The following is a 13216-nucleotide window of genomic DNA, read 5'->3' as shown; positions in this document are numbered from 1 at the left end:
ATTAGGACGTGTGAGTTCTCTAGTTTTGTTGTTTATTTCAGTATTGTTTTTTGGTTATTTGGGCTCCGTTGAAATTCGTTACGAATTTTAGGGTGAGTTTATCTAATCCCACAAACAATATCTTTGGGATTTAAATAGGGATTGCATTGAATTTGGGGAATATTGACATTTTAAAAATATTAAGTCTTCTAATCCATGAAAATGGAATGTGTTTCCATTTATTTTATCATCTTCATTTCTATTAGCAATATTTTGCAGTTTTTCTTATACAAGTTTTTCATGGTGAAGATAGTTCCTAAGTATTTAATTCTTTTTGATGTTAGTATAAATTTGCCTTTGTAATTTCCTTTTCATATTATTCCTTATTTGTATGTAGAGATGCAGTTAATTTTGTGTGTTGACTTTGTATCACTTTATTGAATTCATTTATTCTAACAGCTTTTTGGGAGAATCTTTAGGATTTTCTACGTAAGATCATATCATCTGCAAACAGAGATAATTTTAATTTTCCCATTCCGATTTAGATGTCTTTTCTTTTTCTTGCCTATCTGCTCTAGCTAGAACTTCTAGTACTCTGTTGAATAGAAGTCGTGAAAGGGGGTGTCTTTGTCTTGTTTCTGATCTTGGAGAGAAAGCTTTCAGTCTTTAACCACATGTTTGCTGTGAGTTTTTCATATGTGGCTTTTATCATGTGGAGGTAGTTTCCTTATTTTGTTGAGGGTTTTTTTTATCACGAAAGAATGTTCAATTATTTCCAAATAAATTTTCTGCATCAAATTAAATGATCATGTTTTTTCCTTCATTTTGTAATGTGGCATATTACATTGATTGCTTTTCACATTTTGAGCCATCCTTTTATTCCAGGGACAAATTTTGCCTGGTTAAGGTGTATAATCCACTTAGCGTGCTGCTGAGTTGTGTTTGGTAGTATTTTGTTGACGATTTTGCATCAAGTTTCATAAGGGATATTGGTCTATATTTTTCTCTTCTTGTAGTATGTTTGTCTTGCTTTTGTGTCAAAGTTATGTTGTCCTCATAGAATGAGTTAGGAATTGTTCCTCCTCTTTAATATTCTGATAAATTTGAGAAGGATTTGTATTAGTGCTGTCTTAAATGTTTGGCAGAATTCACAGTGGAGCCATAAGATCCAGGGCTTTTATTTATTGGGAGATTTTTGATGCAGTCTCCTTACTAGTTACAGGTCTAATCTATTTCTATTACTTTGTAATTCAGTCTTGGTAGATTTTGTGTTTCTAGGAATTTTTATTTTAGGTTATTCAGTATTTTGGGGTATAATCATTCACAATACAATCTTTTTTATTTCTATAGAATTGGTAGTGATGTCTATATTTTCACTTCTGATTTTAGTAATTTGAGTTTTTTCTCTTTTTTAGTGGCCCATCTAGTTAGATCTTGCAAATTTTGTTGCTCTTGTCAAAGAATCAACTTTTCATTTTATTAATTTTCTTCATTGTTTATATGTACTATATTTCATTTATCTCACCTAATCTTTATTATTTTCTTCCTTCTGTTAGCTTTAATTTTAGCTTGTTCTGTTAATCTTAGATCTTTCTTGTTTTTTAATGTAAGAACTTATAGCTATACATTTCCCCCTTAATACCACTTTTGTTGGGAACTATAAGTTTAAGTATGTAATGTTTCTGTTTTCATCTACCTCTAATTATTTTTGAATATCCCTTGTGATTTCTTATTTTATCCATTGGTTGTTTAAAAGCTTGTTGTTTAATTTCCACAGGTTTGTGAATTTTCCAACTTTGTTATTGATTTCTAACTTCATCCTTTTGCATTAGTCTCTAAATGTATAGAAAACAAAAAGTAAAGTTACAAACCAGTGTTACAATAATACTAGCTTTTATATTTGTCCTTGTATTTTATGTTTATTCATACAGCTTTGTGTTATGGTCTTTGTCCTTTCATTTTGCCTCACAGGACACCCTTGACCATTTCTTGCAGGGCAGGTCCTGTGTTCACAAACTTGCTAAGCTTTACTTTCTCTGGGAAGGTCTTGATTGTCCCCTCATTTATGAAGAACACTGTGCTTGAGAGATTTTTTTTTCCCCCCTTTTAACCCACTTTCTTCTGGCCTCCAGAGTTTCTGATGGGAAATCTGCTTATAAACTTAGTGAGGATCTCTTGGAACTGATGCTTCCTTTCTCTCTTGCTGCTTTCAAGATTTGCTTTTTATTTTTAGCTCTTGAAAATTTGGTTGTAATATATCTTGATGCAGGTCTCTTTGTGTTCATATTAGTTGTAGTTTAGCATATTCTTGCCTTTCCTCAAATTTGAGATCTCAGGCATTATTTTTTCAAGAATTCTCTGTTCATTTCTCTCTATTCTACTTCTTCCTCTAAGACTTCCCTGATATTAATGTTTGTTATTTTGATGATGTTCCTATTTCTCCTAGGCTCTGTTTAATCTTTTTTTCTTTTTCTCCTCAGTCTTGATAATTTCCATTGTCCTGTTTTTAAGTTTACTGATTCTTTTTTCTGCCTGCTCAAAACTGTCTTTGAATCCTTCTAGTAAATTTTTAAATTTTAGTTTTTGTACTGTTCATTTCCAGAATTTCTTTTTTGTTTCTTTTAGGTTTTCTCTTTATTAACATTTTTATTTTGTTGATACTTTGTTTTCTTAACTTTCTCTACATTTTCCTTTAGTTTTTTAAGCATCTTTAAAACTATTATTCTGAGGTCTTTGTCTAGTGTATCTTCTCTTTTTCGGGACAAATTTTCTTGAACTTTTTTTGTTCCTTTGAAGGGGCCATACTTTCTCTTTTCTTTGTATGCTTTGTGGTTTTTTGTCAACACTGGACATTTGAATTTGCTCTGGAAATCATGGTTTCTACATTTCCCTAGAGTTAACTATTTTTGTCATTGTTTTCATCTATTGGTTTTGTTTTCATTGACTATTGTAGCCTCTCTGCTGAGCATCAGCCTATGGTGTAAACAATGCATTCTGTCTTTTCTATATTTGGGCATCCACAGCTGCTTTCTAATTTTTTCCTGTATGTACACTTGTTTTCGAATGTTCTAGTCTTTAATGTCTGACTTCTGAGTGAGGCAAAGCAAAATATGTAGGGGTAGTAAAATGGCACCTGCCTTTGAAATCTCCTGGAAATCACATTAGTCAAAGGAGGGTTTTGCAACAATGGGAAGAGGTACAACAATGATGACTTGTGCCTATTCATCTGTGCCTATGTGATCAGAAGCAGCAATCAATAATCAGAGCAAAAATTACCCTATATTTGGAGAATATAAACTTTTTTGCACATCCCATATCCCACAAGCTATGTTCAGGTTGCTCAAAGAATACCTGCACAGCTGCCTGCCACATGGCTGGAGTTCGGGGGATGGGTAACTGCTACTGTGTTAAAAGCTGAAATTGGCCCAAATTGACTGCAATTTACTGTCCAAGACTTTCCATGGAAGTTGCAAGCCTTCAATAGGCTCCAGATTTCCAAAATAGTTACATCAGACAGATTCTGTCAGTGCAGTTTTTGTCTAGATAGAGAGACAGATTCCTGGCACATCCTAATTCTCTGTGTTCCCTGAAATCCCTCCTGCCAGAATTTTTTCTCCAACTGCACCGTTGCATATTCCCACCAGCAATGTATGAAGGTTCCAGTTTCTTCACATCCTTGCCAACACTTGTTATTATCTCTCTCAACAAATGTCTTTTGATAAATGACCAAGTGATGGGGGTGGGGGGAACTAGAGAAACAGAAAAGAACTGCTGAGAAGAAAAAGGGTTGAGTGAAAATTCTGAAAAAATTGAGCAGGGGAAATAGGGAGAAGTGCTAGAGACTGAGTAGGAAAAAGGTTGGAGGAAACCTAGTATGAATAGTGGGTTCAAACCTAGTATGAACCCACTCCCACAAATATGAAGTAAGGAGAAAGACAAAAGCAAATATGTGGGCTGGGAAAGGCCACAAAAGTGGGAATCACTGGGCAGATGTGAGTGTATGGGGTGCCAGCTGGGGGTCTATGAGGACAGAGGCCAAGGCTGTAGCTGAATTTGGCTGTAGCTACACTGGCAATGGTTTGGAACTTTATTAAGGAAACTCAAACCTGCTCTGTGTTCAGTTCCTTGGAAAATACCTCTTTACAGGACAAGATTTTTGGCCACTTGTGATGTAACAATTCTTTTATTACTGAAAAGATAGCTCTGCTTAGCTGTCACTTGAGAATTCCATGAGGCTGGACCATTGTTTTTCCCAAAGGCAATTTACATAAGTTGCAAGAGGGAATAAAACCATAAGAGGCCTGATGAAGTCTATGTATCTGTTCTATGCTCTGTAAACTTTTATATGCTTCATTCAGTTCAGTTCAGTTCACTCGCTCAGTCATATCCAACTCTTTGTGACCCAATGGACTGCAGCACGCCAGGCTTCCCTATTAATCACCAACTCCCAGAGCCAACTCAAATTCATATCCGTAGCATCGGTGATGCCATTCAACCATCTCATCCTCTGCCATCTGCTTCTCCTCCAGCACTGTGCTCTTTTTTACATGAAATGTGCTCTTGGTATCTCCAACTTTCTTGAAGAAATCTCCAGTCTTTCCCATTCTATTGTTTTCCTCTATTTCTTTGCATTGATCACTGAGGAAGGCTTTCTTATCTCTCCTTTCTATTCTTTGGAACTCTGCATTCAAATGGGTTTCTTTCCTTTTCTCCTTTGCCTTTCAGTTCTCTTCTTTTCTCAGCTATTTGTAAGGCCTCCTCAGACAACCATTTTGCCTTTTTGCATTTCTTTTTCTTGGGGATGGTCTCGATCTCTGCCTCCTGTGCAATGTCACGAACCTCCATCCATAGTTCTTCAGGCACTCTGTCTATCAGATCTAATCTCTTGAGTCTATTTGTCACTTCTACTGTATAATCATAAGGGATTTGATTTAGGTCATACCTGAATGGTCTAGTGGTTTTCCCTACTTTCTTCCATTTCAGTCTGAATTTGGTAATAAGGAATTCATGATCTGAGCCCCAGTAAGCTCCCAGTCTTGTTTTTGCTGTCTGTGTAGAGCTTCTCCATCTTTGGCTGGAAAGAATATAATCAATCTGATTTTGGTATTGACCATCTGGTGATGCTTCCTACTTGGTGATATTTCTTTTAGATGGCCCACTTCCCTGAGTGCAAGAGAAAGGAGTTAGAATCAGATGTCATTACTGTTTGTCATCTCAGACACGAATGAGTGAGGCAGGGGCCTAGTCTCCTCATCATGCTTACAGAGTTGTGTCAACACAGTCTGCCTCTTTGCCTGTCTCAGGATAGGTGAGTGGTGGCTTTTACCATAAACCATTCAAGGGAGGAAATATCACCAATAGACTATCTGATGATTACTAATGTTGAGTTGAAAACTAAAGAAAGTTTACTGAAAAATTCTTTGACACTGCCTGTCCTTTAATGTACTTCATCTTTCACTCCTTACCTTACCAGGAGAAATGAAACTCTCTTACATATAGTCAGTTGATCTCAAACCTTCTGGTACAGTTGGGCTGCAGCAAAAGGCTCTGAGAGACCTTAGCACCTTAGCTGTGGGACTGGCCCTTCTATAAGTTGATGTTAGTGTATAAAATATGGCAAGTGCACAGGTTAGTATGTTTCTCTTTTCTCCTTTCTTGCATTTAGTTTTCTTTTAGCATAGTAAAAATGTAAGACATTGGACAAGGTGAAAAGGAAAGTCCAATGAGAATTTCCATTTTCTAGTGGTCATTATGAGATTGGTTCACTGAAACAGAAATGAGCCAAAGGAGAATGATTCCTAGTTTACTCACAAGTGTAGGGAATTTTTTTTAAGAATTCAGAGAAGGACCAGGACAAAACATATCCAATCAATTGAAAAGTCTTCAGAGAAACCTTGTACTTCTTGGCTACAACTGCATTTGCATTATTTATTTTAATTGATGCTATTTTAAAATTTTACATATAGTAAGTTAACTTTCTTTTGTGTACAGTTGTATGAGTTTGAATACTTGTAGAGTACTGTAAAAATGGAATCATATAGTATGTGATTTTTTGAGGTTGGATTTTTGCACTCAGTGTAATGTCCTTAAGCTTTATCAAAGTTCTTTTCTTAATATAAATATATTTATTTTAATTGGAGGCTAATTACTTTACAATATTGTATTGGTTTTGCCATACATCAACATGAATCCGCCATGGGTGTACACGTGTTCCCCATCCTGAACCCGCCTCCCACCTTCCTCCTCCTACCATCCCTCTGGGTCATCCCAGTGCACCAGCCCCAAACATCCTGTATCATGCATCGAACCTGGACTGGCGATTCGTTTCACATATGATAATATACACATTTCAATGCGATTCTCCCAAATTATCCCACCCTCGCCCTCTCCCACAGAGTCCAAAAGACTGTTCTATACATCTATGTCTCTTTTGCTGTCTTGCATACAGGGTTATCGTAACCATCTTTCTAAATTTCATATATATGTGTTAGTGTACTGTATTGTTATTTTTCTTTCTGGCTTACTTCACTCTGTATAATAGGCTCCAGTTTCATCCACCTCATTAGAACTAATTCAAATGCATTCTTTCTAGTGGCTGAGTAATACTTCATTGTGCATATGTACCACGGCTTTCTTATCCATTCGTCTGCTGATGGACATCTAGGTTGTTTCCATGTCCTGGCTATTATAAACAGTTCTGCGATGAACATTGGGGTACATGTGTCTCTTTCAATTCTGGTTTCCTCAGTGTGTATGCCCAGAAGTGGGATTGCTGGGTCATAAGGCAGTTCTATTTCCAGTTTTTTAAGGAATCTCCACACTGTTATCCATAGTGGCTATACTAGTTTTCATTCCCACCAATAGTGTAAGAGGGTTCCCTTTTCTCCACACCCTCTCCAGCATTTATTGCTTGTAGACTTTTGGATCGCAGCCATTCTGACTGGCGTGAAATGGTACCTTAATGTGGTTTTGATTTTTATTTCTCTGATAATGAGTGATGTTGAGCATCTTTTCATGTGTTTGTTAGCCATCCATATATCTTCTTTGGAGAAATGTCTGTTTAGTTCTTTGGCCCATTTTTTGATTGGGTCGTTTATTTTTCTGGAATTGAGCTGCAGGAGTTGCTTGTGTATTTTTGAGATTAATTCTTTGTCAGTTGCTTCATTTGCTATTATTTTCTCCCATTCTGATGGCTGTCTTTTCACCCTGCTTATAGTTTCCCTTGTTGTACAGAAGCTTTTAATTTTACTTAGATCCCATTTGTTTATTTTTGCTTTTATTTCCAGAATTCTGAGAGGTGGGTCATAGAGGATTCTGCTGTGATTTTTGTCAGAGAGTGTTTTGCCTAGGTTCTCCTCTAGGAGTTTTATAGTTTCTGGCCTTACGTTTAGATCTTTGATCTATTTTGAGTTTATTTTCATGTATGGTGTTAGAAAGTGTTCTAGTTTCATTCTTTTACAAGTGGTTGACCAGTTTTCCCAGGTTAAAGAGATTGCCTTTTCTCCATTGTATATTCTTGCCTCCTTTGTCAAAGATAAGGTGTTCATAGGTGCGTGGGTTTATCTCTGGGCTTTCTATTTTGTTCCATTGATCTATATTTCTGTCTTTGTGCCAGTACCATACTGTCTTGATGACTGTGGCTTTGTAGTAGAGCCTGAAGTCAGGCAGGTTGATTCCTCCAGTTCCATTCTTCTTTCTCAAGATTGCTTTGGCTATTCGAGGTTTTTTGCATTTCCATACAAATCTTGAAATTATTTGTTCTAGCTCTGTGAAAAATAGCTTGATAGGGATTGCATTGAATCTATAGATTGCTTGGGTAGTATACTCATTTTCACTGTATTGATTCTTCCAATCCATGAACACCGGTATATATTTTTCCATCTATTAGTGTCCTATTTGATTTCTTTCACCAGTGTTTTATAGTTTCCTATATATAGGTCTTTTGTTTCTTTAGGTAGATATATTCCCAAGTGTTTTATTCTTTTTGTTGCAATGGTGAATGGAATTGTTTCCTTGATTTTTCTATTTTCTCATTATTAGTGTATAGGAACGCAAGGGATTTCTGTGTGTTGACTTTATATCCTGCAAGCTTACTATGTTCATTGATTAGCTCTAGTAATTTTCTGGTGGAGTCTTTAGGGTTTTCTATAGACAGCACCCCACTAGGCTCCTTTGTCCATGGGATTCTCCAGGCAAGAGTACTGGAGTGGGTTGCCATTGCCTTCTCCAATGCATGAAAGTGAAAAATGAAAGTGAAGTCGCTCAGTTGTGCCCAACACTTAGAAACCCCATGGACTGCAGCCTACCAGGCTCCTCCATCCATGGGATTTTCCAGGCAAGAGTACTGGAGTGTGTTGCCATTGACTTAGCAGCAGCAGCAGAGGATCATGTCATCTACAAACAGTGAGAGTTTTACTTCTTCTTTTCCAATTTGGATTCCTTTTATTTCTTTTTCTGCTCTGATAGCTGTGGCCAAAACTTCCAAAACTATGTCCACTACTATAGTGGTGAAAGTGGGCACCCTTGTCTTGTTCCTGACTTTAGGGGAAATGCTTTCAATTTTTCACCATTGAGGATAATGTTTGCTGTGGGTTTGTCATATATAGCTTTTATTATGTTGAGGTATGTTCCTTCTATTCCTGCTTTCTGGAGAGTTTTTATCATAAATGGATGCTGAATTTTGTCAAAGGCTTTCTCTGCATCTATTGAGATAATCATAAGGCTTTTATTTTTCAATTTGTTAATGTGGTGAATTACATTGATTGACTTGCGGATATTGAAGAATCCTTGCATCCCTGGGATAAAGCCCACTTGGTGATGATGTATGATCTTTTTAATGTGTTGTTGGATTCTGATTGCTATAATTTTGTTATGGATTTTTGCATTTATGTTCATCAGTGATATTGGCCTGTAGTTTTCTTTCTGTGTGACATCTTTGTCAGGTTTTGGTATTAGGGTGATGGTGGCCTCATAGAATGAGTTTGGAAGTTTACCTTCCTTTGCAATTTTCTGGAAGAGTTTGAGTAGGATAGGTGTTAGCTCTTCTCTAAATTTTTGGTAGAATTCAGCTGTGAAGCCGTCTGGACCTGGGCTTTTGTTTGCTGGAAGATTTCTGATTACAGTTTCAATTTCCATGCTTGTGATGAGTCTGTTAAGATTTTCTGTTTCTTCCTGGTTCAATTTTGGAAAGTTGTACTTTTCTAAGAATTTTTCCATTTCTTCCAAGTTGTCCATTTTATTGGCATAAAATTGCTGATCATAGTCTCTTATGATCCTTTGTATTCCTGTCTTGTCTGTTGTGATCTCTCCATTTTCATTTCTAATTTTATTGATTTGATTTTTCTCCCTTTGTTTCTTGATGAGTCTGGCTAATAGTTTGTCAATTTTATTTATCCTTTCAAGGAACCAGCTTTTGGCTTTGTTGATTTTTGCTATGGTCTCTTTTGCATTTATTTCTTCCCTAATTTTTAAGATTTCTTTCCTTCTACTAACTCTGGGGTTCTTCATTTCTTCCTTTTCTAGTTGCTTTAGGTGTAGAGTTAGGTTATTCATCTGACTTTTTCTTGTTTCTTGAGGTATGGCTGTATTGCTATGAACCTTCCCCTTAGCACTGTCCCACAGGTTTGGGGTTGTTGTGTCTTCATTTTCATTCATTTCTATGCATATTTTGATTTCTTTTTTGATTTCTTCTGTGATTTGTTGGTTATTCAGCAGCGTGTTGTTCAGCCTCCCTATGTTGGAATTTTTAATAGTTTTTATCCTGTTCAGTTCAGTTGCTCAGTCATGTCCGACCCTTTGTGACCCCATGAATCGCAGCACACCAGGCCTCCCTGTCCATCACCAACTCCCGGAGTTCACTCAAACTCACGTCCATCGAGTTGGTGATGCCATCCAGCCATCTCATCCTCTGTCGTCCCCTTTTCCTCCTGCCCCCAATCCCTCCTGGCATCAAAGTCCTTTCCAATGAGTCAACTCTTCACATGAGGTGGCCAAAGTACTGGAGTTTCAGCTTTAGCATCATTCCTTCCAAAGAACACCCAGGGCTGATCTCCTTTAGAATGGACTGGCTGGATCTCCTTGCAGTCCAAGGGACTCTCAAGAGTCTTCTCCAACACAACAGTTCAAAAGCATCAATTCTTCAGTGCTCAGCTTTCTTCACAGTCGAACTCTCACATCCATACATGACTACTGGGAAAACCATAGCCTTGACTAGACGGACCTTTGTTGGCAAAGTAATGTCTCTGCGTTATGGTCAGAAAAGATGCTGGGAATGATTTCAATTTTTTTGAATTTACCAAGGCTAGATTTATGGTCCAGGATGTGATCTATCCTTGAGAAAGTTCTGTGTGCACTTGAGAAAAAGGTGAAATTCATTGTTTTGGGGTGAAATGTACTATAGATATCAATTAGGTCTAACTTGTCTATTGTATCATTTAAAGTTTGTGTTTCCTTGTTAATTTTCTGTTTAGTTGATCTATCCATAGGTGTGAGTGGGGTATTAAAGTCTCCCACTATTATTGTGTTATTGTTAATTTCCCCTTTCATACTTGTTAGCATTTGTCTTACATAATGCAGTGCTCCTATTTTGGGTGCATATACATTTATAATTTTTATATCTTCTTCTTGGATTGATCCTTTGATCATTATGTAGTGTCCTTCTTTGTCTCTTTTCCCAGCCTTTGTTTTAAAGTCTATTTTATCTGATATGAGTATAGCTACTCCTGCTTTCTTTTGGTCTCTGTTTGCATGGATATTTTTCCAGCTCTTCACTTTCAGTCTGTATGTGTCCCTTGTTTTGAGGTGGGTCTGTTGTAGACAACATGTTATAGGGGTCTTGTTTTTGTATCTATTCAGCCAGTCTTTGTCTTTTGGTTGGGGCATTCAACCCATTTACGTTTAAGGTAATTATTGATAAGTACGATCCCATTGCTATTTATTTTATTGTTTTGGGTTTGAGTTTATACTTCCTTTTTGTGTTTCCTCTTTAGAGAAGATCCTTTAGCATTTGTTGGAGAGCTGGTTTGGTGGTACTGAATTCTCTCAGCTTTTGCTTGTCTGTAAACCTTTTGATTTCTCCTTCATATTTGAATGAGATCCTTGCTGGGTACAGTAATCTGGGCTGTAGGTTATTTTCTTTCATCACTTTAAATATGTCCTGCCATTCCCTCCTGGCCTGAAGAGTTTCTATTGAAAGATCAGCTGTTATCCTTATGGGAATCCCCTTGTGTCTTATTTGTTGTTTTTCCCTTGCTGCTTTTAATATTTGTTCTTTGTGTTTGATCTTTGTTAATTTGATTAATATGTGTCTTGGTGTGTTTCACCTTGGGTTTATCCTGTTTGGGACTCTCTGTGTTTCTCGGACTTGGGTGATTATTTCCTTCCCCATTTTAGGGAAGTTTTCAGTCATTATCTCCTTAAGTCTTTTCTCATGGTCTTTCTTTTTGTCTTCATCTGGGACTACTGTGATTCAAATGTTGGGGCATTTAACATTGTCCCAGAGGTCTCTGAGATTGTCCTCATTTCTTTTAATTCGTTTTTCTTTTTTCCTCTCTGATTCATTTATTTCTACCATTCTATCTTCTACCTCACTAATCTTATCTTCTGACTCCGTTATTCTACTATTTGTTCCCTCTAGAGTGTTTTTGATCTCATTTATTGCATTATTCATTATATATTGACTCTTTTTTATTTCTTCAAGGTCTTTGTTAAACCTTTCTTGCATCTTCTCAGTCCTTGTCTCCAGGCTGTTTATCTGTGATTCCATTTTGTTTTCAAGATTTTGGATCATTTTCACTATCATTATTTGGAATTCTTTATCAGGTAGATTCCCTATCTCTTCCTTTTTTGTTTGGTTTGGTGGGCATTTATCCTGTTCCTTTACCTGCTTGGTATTCCTCTGTCTCTTCATCCTGTTTATATTGCTGTATTTGGGGTGGCCTTTCTGCATTCTGGCAGTTTGTGGAGTTCTCTTTATTATGGAGTTTCCTCACTGTGGGTGGGGTTGTGTGGGTGGCTTGTCAAGGTTTCCTGGTTAGGGAAGCTTGTGTCAGTGTTCTGGTGGGTGGAGCTGGATTTCTTCTCTCTGGAATGCAATGAAGTGTCCAGAAATGTCAGTGGGTTTGGAGTGACTTTGGGCAGCCTGTATATTGAAGCTCAGGGCTATGTTCCTGTGCTGCTGGAGAATTTGCATGGTATGTCTTGCTCTGAACTTGTTGGACCTTGGGTGGTGCTTGGTTTCAGTGTAGGTAAGAAGGCTTTTGATGAGCTCCTGTCAATTAATGTTCCCTGGAGTCAGAAGTTCTCTGGTGTTCTCAGGATTTGGACTTAAGCCTCCTGCTTCTGGTTTTCAGTCTTATTTTTACAGTAGTCTCAAGACTTCTCCATCTATGCAGCACCATTGATAAAACATCTAGGTTAAAGATGAAAAGTTTCTCCACAGTGAAGGACACCCAGAGAGGTTCACAGAGTTACATGGAGAAGAGAAGAGGGAGGTGGGAGTTAGAGGTGACTGGAATGAGATGAGGTGGAATCAAAAGAGGAGAGAGCAAGCTAGCCAATAATCATTTCCTTATGTGTGGGCATGTAATCTGTGGGTTTTAATTATTTATTTACTTTTCCTCCCAGCAGTGAGAGTGTTTCCCGGTGTTTGAAAACTTCTCTGTTTTGTAAGACTTCCTTCCCGGGAGCTCCATCCCCCTCTCTTTTGTCTCCCTTTTTATCTTTTATATTTTTTCCTACCTCCTTTCGAAGACAATGGCCTGCTTTTCTGGGTGCCTGATGTCCTCTGCCGGCATTCAGAAGTTGTTTTGTGGAATTTACTCAGCGTTCAAATGTTCTTTTGATGAATTTGTGGGGGAGAAAGTGGTGTCCCTGTCCTATTCCTCCACCATCTTAGGACCGCCTCTATCAAAGTTCTATATTTTATAGCTTGTTTTCTTATCGCTATGCAATATTATATTATATGAATGTACCAGAATTTACTGAATAACCCATTAAAGGATATTTGACTAGTTGACAGCTTTTGATGATTTATAAAGAGTCCTGTTATAGACAACTGCATGCAGATTTTCTGTCAACATGACTATTTATCAAGAGTGAATACATAGGAGTAGGATTATCAGGTCATGGTGTATGTATATTTAATTTCTTGAACTTGCTCAGCGATTTTCCACTGTGGTTGCACTATTTTTCATTCTTACTAGCAATGTATGAGAGTTCCAGTTACTCAGTGTTCTTG

The sequence above is a fragment of the Capra hircus genome, chromosome 8 (genome assembly GCF_001704415.2).
Source record: "Capra hircus breed San Clemente chromosome 8, ASM170441v1, whole genome shotgun sequence".
In the NCBI taxonomy this organism is placed as follows: domain Eukaryota; kingdom Metazoa; phylum Chordata; class Mammalia; order Artiodactyla; family Bovidae; genus Capra; species Capra hircus.
Note: the sequence above shows the minus strand (reverse complement) of the source record.